Source organism: Notolepis coatsorum (genome assembly GCF_963971535.1).
Source record: "Notolepis coatsorum genome assembly, chromosome: 8".
In the NCBI taxonomy this organism is placed as follows: Eukaryota; Metazoa; Chordata; class Actinopteri; order Aulopiformes; family Paralepididae; genus Notolepis; species Notolepis coatsorum.
The window spans coordinates 91,113,622-91,127,899 of NC_140172.1; positions in this window are offsets into that span (position 1 = coordinate 91,113,622).

Below are 14,278 nucleotides of genomic sequence, written 5' to 3' on the forward strand. Positions count from 1 at the left end.
GAATTACAGGAATCATTTGAATATGTGAGTTACGTGAATATAGCTTGCCCGTGGACACAGACATTCATACGCATTAACAGCTCCGTCTTTACACACTTGTATCATACAGTAATGTTAAATAAGATATTGAAAGATGAAGTATGAAGTTACAAATGAAAAGGGGCAAAAGCACTTACTCTTTGACAATTCTACAGCGCACAATGGGGTTTTAAACTGATGAAAAAAAGCTGAATCCGCTTCAAGAAGACTCACTACATTAGGTATAATAATTACAACAATTGCATTGTTACTATTCACATGTGTGGTGCCGTCACAGTCATATATAAAAGGATACAGTTTGAATGACCTATAGAGAACACATGTTTCTCAATCGTCCTGTATGCGTGTATGCTTTCTACAACGCAGTTGTGTTTCTGGGTTCCTCTGATTGGCCACTGACCTATGCTATTACGCCCCCCTTTACACTCTAATGCTGTGAAGCGCCAGCGGGGCGATGCAGTGGTTTCTCCCCGGCTTCCGTGCGCCGCTCTGCCGCCGGCTTGACTCTGTCCAGGGTGGTTTCTCCCCGGCTTCCGCGCTGCCGCCGGCTTGACTCGGTCCAGCTCCAGCAGCAGCGGCCGTCTTCCGCCTGCGGTATCCTCCCTCCGAGGCGGCTCGTTCTTATTATTATCCCCCATTGTTCAGGTCGACATGGTCGCACAAACACCCGTTGTAGGAGTAGTGGGGGAGAAGAAGAGGAATATTTTTAAATAGCGAGAATTATCGACTCGCAACTCTGTGCTCGTCAGACCTGCAGCTGCTGGTACTGTATGGAGAGAGAGGCACACAACAACAGACAGACAGCCGGTTTCAATCACTGAGCTGTCTGTCTGTTGTTGTGTGCCTCTCTTTCCATACAGTACCAGCAGCTGCAGGTCTCTCACGCTGTGAAGCGCCAGCGGGGCGAACAGTGGATGTGAAAGCTTCCCGCCCCGGGTGTCTCCCCTGAAATATGCCCTCCCAACATTCTGATATAACATTCATGCCTAACAGCCCATACTCCGTACTAATACAGTCATCGTTTACAATCACGACCCATTACCTCAATGCCACCGATGGTAAAGTCCAGAACCACGTAGCCCACAAACAGAATCTGTAGTCCATTGGCAGCTCGCAGGGTCAGCCATGGTAGTCCTCCGGGCCCCTGGAACCCTTCGCCCCCGAAATGGCGCTGAAAGAATGATTTGCCAAACATAGTCACCTGTGAATCCGTGTCCAGCACACAGGGTATCTTCTTGCCCCGAATCAGGACCTCTACCTCGGGACAGCGCCCCACCATGGTTGGTCTCTGCAGGGCCTCCATCGTACCTCCTGAACCGGTCACTTGCCCTGTAGTGACCGGGACTGCTGAAAATCCGGGGGAAGCGCAGTCCTATGCGTGCAGTACCTCTCGATATGTCCTGCCTCCCTAGTTCCTGCAGATGGGCTGACCCTGCTCATCCCACTGGTAGTCTCGCGGCTCCCGGTTGTCAGGGCGCCGGGCCGCCGGCGTGGCCTGGCAGAAGGTCTAGCTGAAGGGCCTGGCTGTTCCCACCTGTGCTGGCTCGGGTCTATGTCCAGAACCCCGTATCTGGCTCCATATTTCCTCTGCGAGGGTGCTCCCCAGCAGTGCTACCTGGTCACGAGGGCATATAATAATGTCCTCCCGCCTGAAATGGAGAACAAAGTCAATAACAGCAAAGTCCCCCGTTCGTGGGTTAGTCACAATGCACAATTATATATATTCTCCACACGATAAAAAAGAGAGCCGGTTCACAGAGGGTGGAGCGTCCAAAATACTGTGCTCCAATCTTCTACAGTTTACTGGCTTACTGCATGCCGTTCTGATAATCCATAGCTCCACACCGTTAACATCATTCACAATTCCAATGCAGTCATCGTTCTTCTATTCCTCCACTGACCGCTCGAGAAACAGTTCGCTTGTCAGGCGTGTATTCTGATATCTTGTATCCATGTACTCACGGTGTGCAGTGTTGCGACAATGTCTCTCCTGTCCGAGGCTCCACCCGTTCCCCAGCAGGGTGAACACCGTCGTCTGCAACAAGAAAATGTTCCACTGCAGAAAAGCACAAGGCAAAGAGTTGCACGTCCCCGTACTCCCGCAGCTCCGCGGGTGTCGTCCTCTCGACTCCCGTTCTACTACTGTCCACCATTGATCCTCCTTTCAACAGCGCCCGTACTTCCGGGCACCGCCCCTCCACGTCAGCCAGCCAATCCACCTCTTGCTCCCTCCAACGACACCCCCAGCTGCGTAAGAAAGAGGGAACACATGTGTAGACTGCATGACGGTAATTAGGCTACCCCCCCTGGTGGTCCTGCACTCGCCTGCTCTTGCCTGCTGGCGCTGTTCTAGGACGGCTCCCCACTCTCCCACCGGGACTTCCTGGACTCCGTCTAGACAAGAAAGAAGGGACAGCATGGTGCAGTACAGTGACGCCGATTCGAATACCCATCATAGGTAGATACACTTGCCTGTTACACCAGCCAGGTAAGCATTTAGGTCCTCCTCCAGACCATCCCGGGGCATGTCCTCCTCTTGGGATCCCGCAGGTACATCCACAGCCCCATACAGACACACACATACCCCCACCCGCGACATAAGATCATATGATTTTAGGGAGGACTCACCTGTTTAAACTTGTCATTTTGGTCATTTGATCAGCTGGTCTTGAATGTCTATAAATATCAATGTTATTGTGAAATGTCTTACTGCCTTCTGGGGAACCGGCTGGAGATCCCATTCTATCTTTCTATTCTTTTGTAAACTACAGTACTATAATTGAATAAAGTACTAGATAATCTGATTAAGTCCAGCCTCTCTCTCCCGGACTGCCCGGTAGCAAAAACCAATAAAAATATCTACCAAAAACATAATATATTTTTTTATAAAATCACACAGATCACACTTAACAACTTAACCCTTTCACTACCACTCTACATAAGGTTAACCCTTTCACTACCACACTACAGACGGTAGGGTTAACCCTTTGTTGTGTGGAAGTGAAAGGGTTAACCATTTGGTAGTGTGTTAGTGAAAGGGTTTAATACAAGTGAATGCTATATATTAGGGGTGTAACAGTACGTGTATTCGTCCCGCGACCTCACTTCACGAATACGTCTCATACCACTAGGTGAAACTAGGGTTGCACATTTTTCTTTTTTTTATCCACTTTTTCTCCCATTTTCTATATTTTCTCCCATCCCAATTTCGTATCATCCAATTCAACCCTCCCCTGTCACGAACGCTGTTTCTTGCCTCCCACAAGCCGGTACTTGAGGTAACAGCAGTCGCATCTTTTCACCTGCGCAGCTCGATCTCTCAGTGGCGAGGAGTAACGCGTGGGAGGCTCACGCTGCCCCCGACACTTCCTGATTCTACTGCGCAGGCGCACCAACCGACCTGTGGGAGTCGCTGTCCACAACGCCCGATCCCCACCCATCAGTTTCCCACCCCCTAATACGGCCAATGTGTATTAGTACGAACGACCAGCTAAACTGAAAGCAATGTGGAGCGCTGGGCTCGAACAGGCGAGCCCTGCGTCTCTGCATTCGTGGCGAGCGCCTTGCCCACTACGCCACGTAGCCGCCCCCTAGGGTTGCACATTTTACAAATATATGCTCAATATCTTTATTTACTTTACACTGGCTTACAAACAGTCTTAACACAGAAGGTTGTTCATTTAATGTTGAATATCAAGCTTGTATTGCCACATTTAGATGATGAATAAAACATTGAAGCTTGTAAAGGCATGATGACAAGCCGACAACCGCGCACTCCACTGGGCTGTTTCTCCCCTCCCCCTCCCCCTTACTACAAGTGTCCCTGATGATGTTATACTCATTAGATCACGCCTAGGGGTGGTTGTTAGGCCCGACATGCAGCGGAGGGTTGTTAGACCCCCCTAGGCGTGATCTAATGAGTATAACACACGGCGTAACCTTTTAATAATAACTGGAATGGCGATCAGATAATTGGATATATAAAATCTTGCGTTGATCTGATATTTCTTTCTCCCACGATCAAAGCTATCTGTGTGGACCGTGTTGTGCTTTCTACCGTTGGCTGCGGTGGGGGGGGGGGGGGGGGGGGGGCGGCCTTTCATGTATGCAAGAGGAGACATAATAATGATAATCTTGCGTTGATTTCAGGATGATTAGATAATCAGCCGAAAAATTACAACGTCATAACTGGATTACACTAAAATGCCTTTTTCTCATCTTTTCCTGGAATTACTCAGAATCACTTGAACGTATACATGGTAGTGACTGTCAAATGAGCCAGTATTGTCTCCATAGCTATAATATAGAATATAGATATAGCTCTGCAAACATCGTGAAACACTGTGAAAATGACCATCTTTTTAAGCGTGGCCACAGGCAGCGCAGATGGGGAAATAGCGTTGCGCTGAAAGTGTTAATGATGTTCTGTGCTCTCCTGGTGACCCTGGTAGAGGAAATGTCCTGAAGTGAGGGGAAGGCTGCTCCTGAGATGTACTGAGCATTTTTTTTTTTATCCACTTTTTCTCCCATTTTCTAATTTTTTTTCTCCCATCCCAATTTTCGTATCATCCAATTCAACCCTCCCCTGTCACGAACGCTGTTTCTTGCCTCCCACAAGCCGGCTGCAATGTGGACTAAGTCATACATAGCACAAGTCCCCTCCGGTACTTGAGGTAACAGCAGTCGCATCTTTTCACCTGCGCAGCTCGATCTCTCAGTGGCGAGGAGTAACGCGCGGGAGGCTCACGCTGCCCCCGACACTTCCTGATTCTACTGCGCAGGCGCACCAACCGACCTGTAGGAGTCGCTGTCCACAACGCCCGATCCCCACCCATCAGTTTCCCACCCCCTAATACGGCCAATGTGTATTAGTATGAACGACCAGCTAAACTGAAAGCAATGTGGAGCCCGCATTCGTGGCGAGCGCCTTGCCCACTACGCCACGTAGCCGCCCAGTACTGAGCAGTTCTTTATCACTCGCTGGAGTGCCTTCCTGTCCTTGGCAGTTGTTGACAGGCAGATGAGCTGATAGAAATTGAGATTGAGTCAAGCTATTTCAAAAGAAAATAGTTGATTTCTGTGATCACAGAAGAAGTATACTCCAGTTTGAGACAGAGACGAGACAATGTGACCTGTGCAAGTGTCTGACCAGACAATGAAGAGGGATCCCTGGGCGGACTTACAATTATACACAAGATGAACAAAGACGATAACAAAAAAGGGTTCATGCAGTTTGTCGTATCTGCCACAAGATTTGATGTGAAACAAAGACAAAACCACAGGGGTTTGTCGTATTGTAAAATATCTATAAATATATATCTATCTATCTATGTCTATAATTCTATCTATTGTAAAAGGACTATGAAACAGTGTCTACAATATGCCATATCTACTGTTGAGGTTCCATGGTAACCAGCATTCCATTTGTAGGCCGACCTTGAGAGTTATCTCTGTCGAGGGAGGGCCAGGAACTCCTACATTTTGCTATATATGACAGACTCACTGGACAGACGGGAGCTTCTTGAGGCGAACTGCTGGACAGCTAACTGGACCCACCAGTCTGTGTGGCATTTCCGGTTGGGATTCGAATAGACGCGGCCTGTAAGTGTCAACGCGGAACTGGAAATCCGTTGGTAAAAAAAATAGACACAGCGGCTAGTTATAGTTTTGGGACGCTGAATTCGCAGTAAAGGAATATATGAACAAGCCAGCAGAACTATCCGAGCCCCCGGGAGGGTGGTCGAAGACCTTTTGCATGTCGGCGATCATGTATGCGGGGAACGAATTGCAGAGGGAGGGCGCAACAGCCACGTGGGGTAAGCTGAGCTGTGATGTGTGCATCAGAACGGTTACATTGTTTGTCTCGCACGCTCAGAGCGCGGAGTTGGGCAGCGGTATCCTCTAGTGAACGAGAGTGTTGGTTATGACGTGACAGACAGTGGAGCTGTTTGCAGATAGCGAGCATTTTGACGTGTTGCGTGGTGGCGATGTCTCGCAGACAATACAACTACAAGTATAATTATATAATATATATATTTTATAAAAAAATAAATCAAAAACGATCGATATCTCAGCACCCCCACTTCCTGCAGACTTCCCGCGTCCCTGCTGTCCTGTGCCTTGGGCAGACATCGATCTTGTTGTTAGCGTTCAAATGTTGCATCTGGGCCTGAGCAGAATCGAACACAGTTTAGTTATGAGTGGATAGTTGATTCAAATGGTTTTCAGGCAAAACAGGCCGCCTGTACACTAGTTGAAATATGCTGAGTGGTCAAGGCTGTACAGAGAATATGTAATAACAGAAACACATGACATTTTCCATAAGACAGTGCCGTTTCCATACCAGACTGATTGAGCTGGTAAGGACACTCAACCGTACTTCTATAGAAGTTGCTGAGAATTTTGGGTGGCATGACAAATCTTCTCAGCTTTCTTAGGAAGTACAGTCGCTGCTGGGATTTCTTAATGATCTATTGGGTGTTGTGAGCCCAGGTGAGGTCCTTGCTGATGTGGGTTCCAAGGAATTTGAAGGTTTTCACTCTGTCCACCTCTGTCTCACCTATATACAGAGGTGTGTACTGTACACTCCTCCATGGGTCAATAATCATCTCATTGGTCTTGTCTGTGTTCAAGGAGAGATTATTGTCCTGACACCAGGCCACCAGTTCCGCCACCTCTCTTCTGTATGCCGCCTCAGCTCCCCCAATGATCAGTCTGACGACTGTAGTATCATCCGTATATGATGATACTGGTGTTGTTCTGGGAGGCCACACAGTTGTGTGTGAAGAGAGTGTACAGCAGGGGACTCAGCACACAGCCCTGGGAGGTCCCTGTGCTTAGAACTGTTGTGCCTGATGTTCGGTTGCCGACTCTCACTGACTGGGGCCTGTCTGTAAGAAAGTTCAGCACCCAGTTACAGAGAGCCGATGTCAGACCAACAGTGAGGAGTTTGGAGAGCTGTAGAGCTGTAGTCGATGAATAGTAGTCTGGCATACTGTATGTGTCCTTGCCCTCTAAGTAGGTGAGGGTGGTGTGGATGACGGTGTTGACTGCATCCTAAGTGGACCGGTTCGAACGGTACGCAAACTGCAGAGGGTCCAGTGTGTCTGGGATGGTCTTCTTGATCTGCATCATGACTATCCTCTCGAAACACTTCATCACTATTGGGGTGAGTGCAACGGGATGATAGTCATTCAGACATGTCAGTGTTTTTCTGTGGCAGGGTCACGATGGTGGTGGTCTTGAAGCAGGTGGGCACAACGGCTTGTGCTAGTGACAAGTTGTATATGTCAGCAGGTACATCAGCCAGCTCTGATGAACAGATCCTGAGGGCACGGCCGGGGATGTTGTCTGGGCCGGCTGCCTTCCGTGGGTTTGTTCTCCTCCGAACCGTACCTATTTATGCCGTTGTCACAGTGAGTGGTGAGTCCTGTCTGCGCTCTGTGGTCAAAACCCTTCTCTGTTGGTTGGTGTTGGGGACCTCGAAGCGGGCATAGAATTCATTCAGCTCATCTGGCAGTGAGGGTTGGCTTTTTGTGACCCCCTTGCTCCCCTGCTTATAGTCTGTGATGTGTTGCAGGCCTTGCCACATGTGCCGGGAATCTGTGGTGGAGTAGAAATCCCTCCAGCTTTCATCTGTATTGGCTGATGGATCTACGCAGGTCGTATCTGGCCTTCTTGTAGTCTTCAGCGTTGCCTGAGACAAATGCAGTGGAGCGGGCAAGTAGCTTGGTCCGAACTTCACAGTTAATCCAGGGTTTTTGGTTTGGGTATGTCCTGTAGTGTTTTGTGGGCACAATGTTTTCCACACATGTACTGATGAAGCCAGTTACACTGGAAGCATATTCCTCTAAATCCACAGTAGAGTCATCCCTCTGAGCAGCAGTTTTAAACATGTCCCAGTCTGTACTCCCAAAGCAGTCCTGAAGCACCAGTTCGGTTTCTTGAACTGAATTCTGCCATCCGGACACATACAATTTGAAATATGATTATAGAATATCAGGCCTATAAATGACCTTAGTGGCCAAGTCGCACATCTATGGATCGGGCTAAATCTCCCCTTTCCAATGGCAGAGTTCAATCTGGATTTAGTATCACCAGGCGTGATTCACAAACCGTGAATGAAATCTACTGTAAGCACAGTTACTTTTTTATAATGTACATTTCTCCGCCATCTTTCATCAGATTGCAACGCCGTTTTTTGCTAGACGTTCACAAAAAAGTAGAGAAACTAACTTTGTTCTGTTTTATGGCAATAATGTTCAGGTTTGTGGGAGATAACCCCGAAAAAAGAGATAAAAAAGTCAATCCAGAAGTCAGATGATTGACAGGGGCTGGCATGACCTAGAAAGTGTAGTTTAGAAATTTGAAAGCCCATCGAAAGTGCTGGGTCTCCTCTCCTCATAGGACTACAAACAAAATGGCAGCGCATATTTCCTAGCGTCAATTCTCATCTTTTTCCAACTAGATTTCTATAACTCATATTTAACATAACTCATAACACTTTAAACCATTGGTAAACAATGTATTGCTGAAAATATACACTTTGAATGCTGTTTTGACAGGGATAGGGTATTTACTCTTGGCTATATAAAAAATACATTCTGTAGAGATGGATTTATGGCGTGATGTCATTTGCGGTCCAGTATCGGACCGCTCGGGCTTAAGAGGTTAAACACAGCCTATTTCATTTGAGTTATTTACGATGGGGAGAAGGCATTAAAATATAATTGGGTTTGCGTGCTGAGAGAGGCCTGATGAGCGAGATCTCTGCCTGTGTGTATACTTACAGTATCCTGTTTGAGTGGGCTGAGATGATTGCCAGAATATGGACATTACTGTCCATCTATCCTATCTATCCATTAGCTGACATTTCTGTCCAGGCCAACAGTGCCACTCATTATTGGAAAGTTCCTGAATGGAATGCTCATTTGAAAATTGGTCTTTCCTTTTGTCATCATATCTTCCAATTCTAATCACGTCAGCGAGGCAGATAGAGGGCACAGCATATCTAGAGAATGGAACTTGCAACTAATCTATTTAAATTGCAGCTAATGTGCATAATGGCCAGAGTACTTGTGCTTCACTTGCATGGAACATAATGTATGGCCCTATTCCATAGCAGCAATCAAATGAGCTACTCTGTGATAGAGGGAAACACATTTTTAACCATGTGAAACCAATTCGATTTACACAATTCCATATCTGCAGAAATGATCTTCATGATACTGGAAATACATGGAGTCTATGTGGATTTGGTGTTAGTTTATTCCTGCATGCTTTGGATGTATTTTAGGTCTTCTCTGGTGAGCTGTCAATCACCATACTCCAGTTATTTTTAGTTTTCTCTTGTGAGCTGTCAATCACCAGACACCAGTTAATTGCCATGCGCATGGCAGGTGTGTGGGCTTAATTGCCACCTGATTGTTGTCAGGTGTGCAGTGCCTTTAAGTAGGCTTGGGTTTCTGTGTGTTCGGATGCTTGTTCATTTCATGTTTTCCCTCAGTAGTTGAGTGTCTCAAGTTCATGTTTCTAGTGTTTTCTCTGTCTGTAGTGCTTTTGGTTTCTTGATTGTTTTAAACTGCTAGGCAGTGGTGGTTATTTGGGGGTTTCTCCCTGTTACGTATTACTTTCACATGGTGGAGGGATACTTACTGTCTGTGGTGCATATTCACATTGTGGTTGTAGTGTGCTGTCAGTAATTGGTGGTTTAATTGACACACTCCTCTGCGCCACCCCCTATCTCCCTGTCTCCGGCTGTCCCTGAGCAACGACCGGAGTGTTGAATGTCCCGTGACTAAGACGGGGAGGACGTGACCCTCTTTGCGCCGCCCCTGTGCCTCAAATAGATCCGCTATCAACTATCTTTAATCTTTCAAAATGTTCAGTTGCTATCGCTATTAGCTCTATCTTTAATCTTTCAAAATGTTCAGTTGCTATTGCATGCACTCATCTGTGTTTCACTACACACACGAGTGCATGCTTACCAACTGTCCGTCTGCAACACTACTATCACCAACATCTAAGAAGGGAGATCCCCCCTTGAATGGCCCTTCTAAGGTTTCTCTCCTCCACACTGCCTGTGGAGATTTTTTTCCCTATTGTTAGGTTTTAGTGAGTTTTTCCTTACCTTCGCGTGGGGTATGTCTGGGAGTGCTTGCATTCTTTCATTTATTTGCATTCATCTAAAAATGTTTGGACCATATGGTGTTCTTGTTCTGTTCTTGATTTATTGTTATGTTTTCTTCTTGACTTGTTTAAAGAAGACCTGTACGGCCCATGGGGACATTAACGTGTGTTGTCGGGCCCTATAAATAAATTTGATTTGATTTGATTTGATTCTTTCTGTTGGCATTTTTGCTTGTGTCTAAAATGCCTGCTGTTCTAATTATCACAGGTGTGGTGATTAGGCACCACGCCCCACTACACAGAGCTCAGTTCTAACTCGTTCTCTCTCGCAGCTGACGCTCGTCACCGGTTCTCCAGAGGCCTAACCTGAAGACCTCATTTTGCCCACTGTTTCACTTGTACTGTTGGCTTGTTCTCTTTTGCCTATGTGCATTAGTTTGTTATTGAACTTTGGAGTCTGGAACACCCAGCTCCCACTCTTTTTGTCCATTTAGATAGCTGTTCAAATAAATATTATTTTTGATAAACTCTTGTCCAGTGTCCTGTGTCCACCACTTTACATTCAAGGCCTACACGTCCACAAGCCATATTTTAGGCTTGAATGTAACATTGGATCCGTGTTCTTTTTTCCATGTGCTGTTTACATGGGAGCTTCAGTGGTTTTTTTTCCATGTGCTGTTGACATGGGAGCTTCAATTTGTTTGTGTTTCTCCATGTGCTAGTAGCATGTGCTTGAGCCGGTCTTCAAACAGGTAAGTATGCTCTTAATTTATTATTTGATTTGACTACTGGTATGCTTTAAAATATTTAGTTTAGTGGACACCACAGGTAGGTAATTTCATTGTTTTCTGGCTGTTGTTAGCTTCCTGTGTACCACTTAACCCTGGGGCGGTCATTGAAAGGATTAGTACCATATACTTGATGGGTGTATGGTGTGATATGATCTTTGGCTGGTAGCAGGTGTGGTTGAAGAAAGCTAGGTCTACAATGCATTAGCTTTCTGTATAGGTAGGTTAGGGGGCCAGAGAATATAATTAGTGTGTTAGGACCTGATGTAAGTCTTCTTGTTAGATTAGACATGTGGTGGGCCTAGCAGTCCTTCATTGACTGCAGTGTAGGTTTTAGAAGCTATTTGTGAGTCATATCAGATTATAAGGAGCACCTGTTTGAATTGTTTGAGTTTGTTTGTTGAATGTTGCTTGAGTGTAGCACAAGAGGTTTTGCCTCACTTTGTTTGTGTTGCTAAAGAGCGCTTGTTCCAGTATTTTGGGATGAATGTCTAGGTATATATATGACTCCACAAGGTTGGTCTTGTGAGTGGTTCATCTCAGCAGAGGCCTGTAGCTAGTGTCCGGTAGCTGTGTCTGCTGTGATTCTCTAGTATAGGATCTGTATGTATTATTGAGCTTGATTTGTGATCCAGTATGTTATGCCGTGTGTCTTAAATTACTGTGGGTGATTTAATTGCGTGCTAACATGGGTTATGCCTTGTGTCTTAAATACAGTGTGATTTAATTGCGTGCTAACATGAAATGCCGTGTCTCTTAGACTACTGCATGTGAGTTTAATTACGTGCTATAGTTATGCCGTAAGAGATGTTCAAAGGATGAGTTGGCGCAAATAGCTGCTCATTATTCTATACTAAAGTTTGATGCAAGCCTGGAAAAGGAGAGCTTGCAAATTCAGTTGCTTGGAGGTTTGCGTTTGGTCGAGTATCTTGACTTCTCCTCGTTGCTTATGATGGAACAGGATGAGATAGTGCTGGCTATGAAGGCAGAGGCCCTTGAGAGGAAACGAGAGCGCGAGGTAAAAGCAGCTACTGCCAAGGCAGAGCGCGAGGTCCAAGAGGCGATTGAAGTAGCCCAGGAAGCTATTGAAGTGGCTGCATTTCACCGTGAGATGGCACGGCGTGGTTTAAGTATTGCAGGTGTTGTTATTGAAGATTTTGGAATGCACACTATGAATGTACCTCTGCATAATGTTGTTCTTGTTTGTGCCCTAGTGTCAGGCCCGGTGGTGAATCCGGAGGTGACATCCGTGCCAGATACTCAGGTGGCAGGAGATGATCTGGCAGGGCAGTATATCGAGGTCTTCCCAGCCTGTACGGTGGCTGAGGCCATGGACGAATTGGAGGAGGAGAATGAGGAGGAGGATGAGAATGAGGAAGATGCTATGAGGAATGTTGCTACTTCATGTGGCACCGTTTCTGATGTTTCATGTGGCACCGTTCTGGTTAAAGAGGCTACAAGGCCAGAATTAGGCTGCCGGCCTTCCTATAGCTCTCATGATGTCTCGCTTGTCAGCAGTGATGATCCCAGTATGTCAGTTGATGATTCTGATGTTGATTCACGTGACCACACTGACTCTCTGCCAGGCACTGGGTATGCTAGGTATGCTAGTCAACCTAGTTACCTGTGTCCTGTACAGCAGGAGCAGTCTTCACAACCTAGTCTAATGAGTGGCAACCATTTTGATCGTGATGGTGCTGGTATGTGCCTCCATTTTGTGTCACGACGAAGTTGATGTGTGTGCCACCATTTTGTGTCATGACAGTACTAATTTTTCGGACACCATTTTTGTCCATGAAGACACTGATGTGTGTGCCACCATTTTAGAACATGGCATTGTTGTGTGTGCCGCCGTTTTGGATCCTGACAATGTTACTGTGTGTGGCACCATTGTTGCTCATGACGGTGCTAATTTAGGTGACACCATTTTGGATCCTGTTGATGTTATTTTGAGTGACACCGTTTTGGATCCTGACCATGCTATTTTTTGTGACGCCATTTTGAGTGGTAATCCAAATGTTTTTGTGACTGATGAGATGTTACTGTGTTCCAGAGACGGTGGTGACGTGTGTGGGATATTTGTAGCTATCCTGATGAAGAATGTCTCAGTCAACCGAGGCTTGGATAATAACAAGGGTTTATTAACCAAACAGATAGAATACATAGAGAGAATGGCTGAGACTCTCACCCCAGGTGATCAGCTGAAATTACCCAGGTAAGAAGCCCTTGATTGTGGTCGGGAGGAGCCCTTTATAGTTCAACAAAGGGGGTGTGTGGTCCCATTTGATAGGTCAGATGGGGGGGAGGGGGTACAGGTTTGGGGACACAGGGGAGGGGGGTGATTCCACAGAGAGGGGGGGGGGCACAGGTAAGGGGAACATATTTACATGAGGACATATTATACCACAATACTCACTTTTCTTTCTTATAATGTGGGTGAGATTAATGTATAATATACCAGGATTGTTTGGAACAGGTAAAAGTGGGGACCGATGTAATCCATCGGTTATCAGATAATGAAAAAAATAGAAAATAATAAAAATAATGAAAATGTTGGCCAATGTGTTCTGTTGGTTGGCCTAATAATTTAAACTAGTATTATTTATATACATGATTCATGACATGATCGACTGGACTGCGGTCTGTGTTATTTTGATATCAGAGATGTGGGAATAGATGTCACCCTTTTCTTTTATTAATCGCTCAAAATACCTATATCAATGAGTGGTCCTCATCTCTGATATCAAACAGCAATTAACATAATCATTAGAAGCTATCGCTGTGCAAATATCTTGGCATACCTTCAGTCGTTCATGTCGTGACTCTGGGGAGCTAATGTGATCGTTGTGCATACAGGCATCGTAATAAACCAATTAAATACATGCACTGTCTGTGTGGTCAGAGTGCACAGGGTGAAAAAACAAAATTGTGTGCATAATTATTAGGAATAGGATTTACACATAAGGCTAATGTGTACAAAAACATTTTAACAACCGTTAACCTGGTGGTTAATAAAACTAACATGATTGATTATGGGAAATATATATATTTTTGCACGTTTTATGATGATTCTTGATGAAATTACTTAGGATCCAGTTGTATTTACCCTGAGTTTGAGTGTCACTTTCATCTGTGATTGCCTCAGTTTTGTTGGTCTTTACTTAGAATCAGGCAATTTTCTCCATTTCTTCTCTATATATGAGGAGATAAAACGTCTTATGCATCGCTTCTGTATGTAATTCTAGTGCATATACTATCAATGGTTCACCATACAGGTGCAAAACAACGTTACATGTCCTCTTCTATGAGAGAATAAAACAACT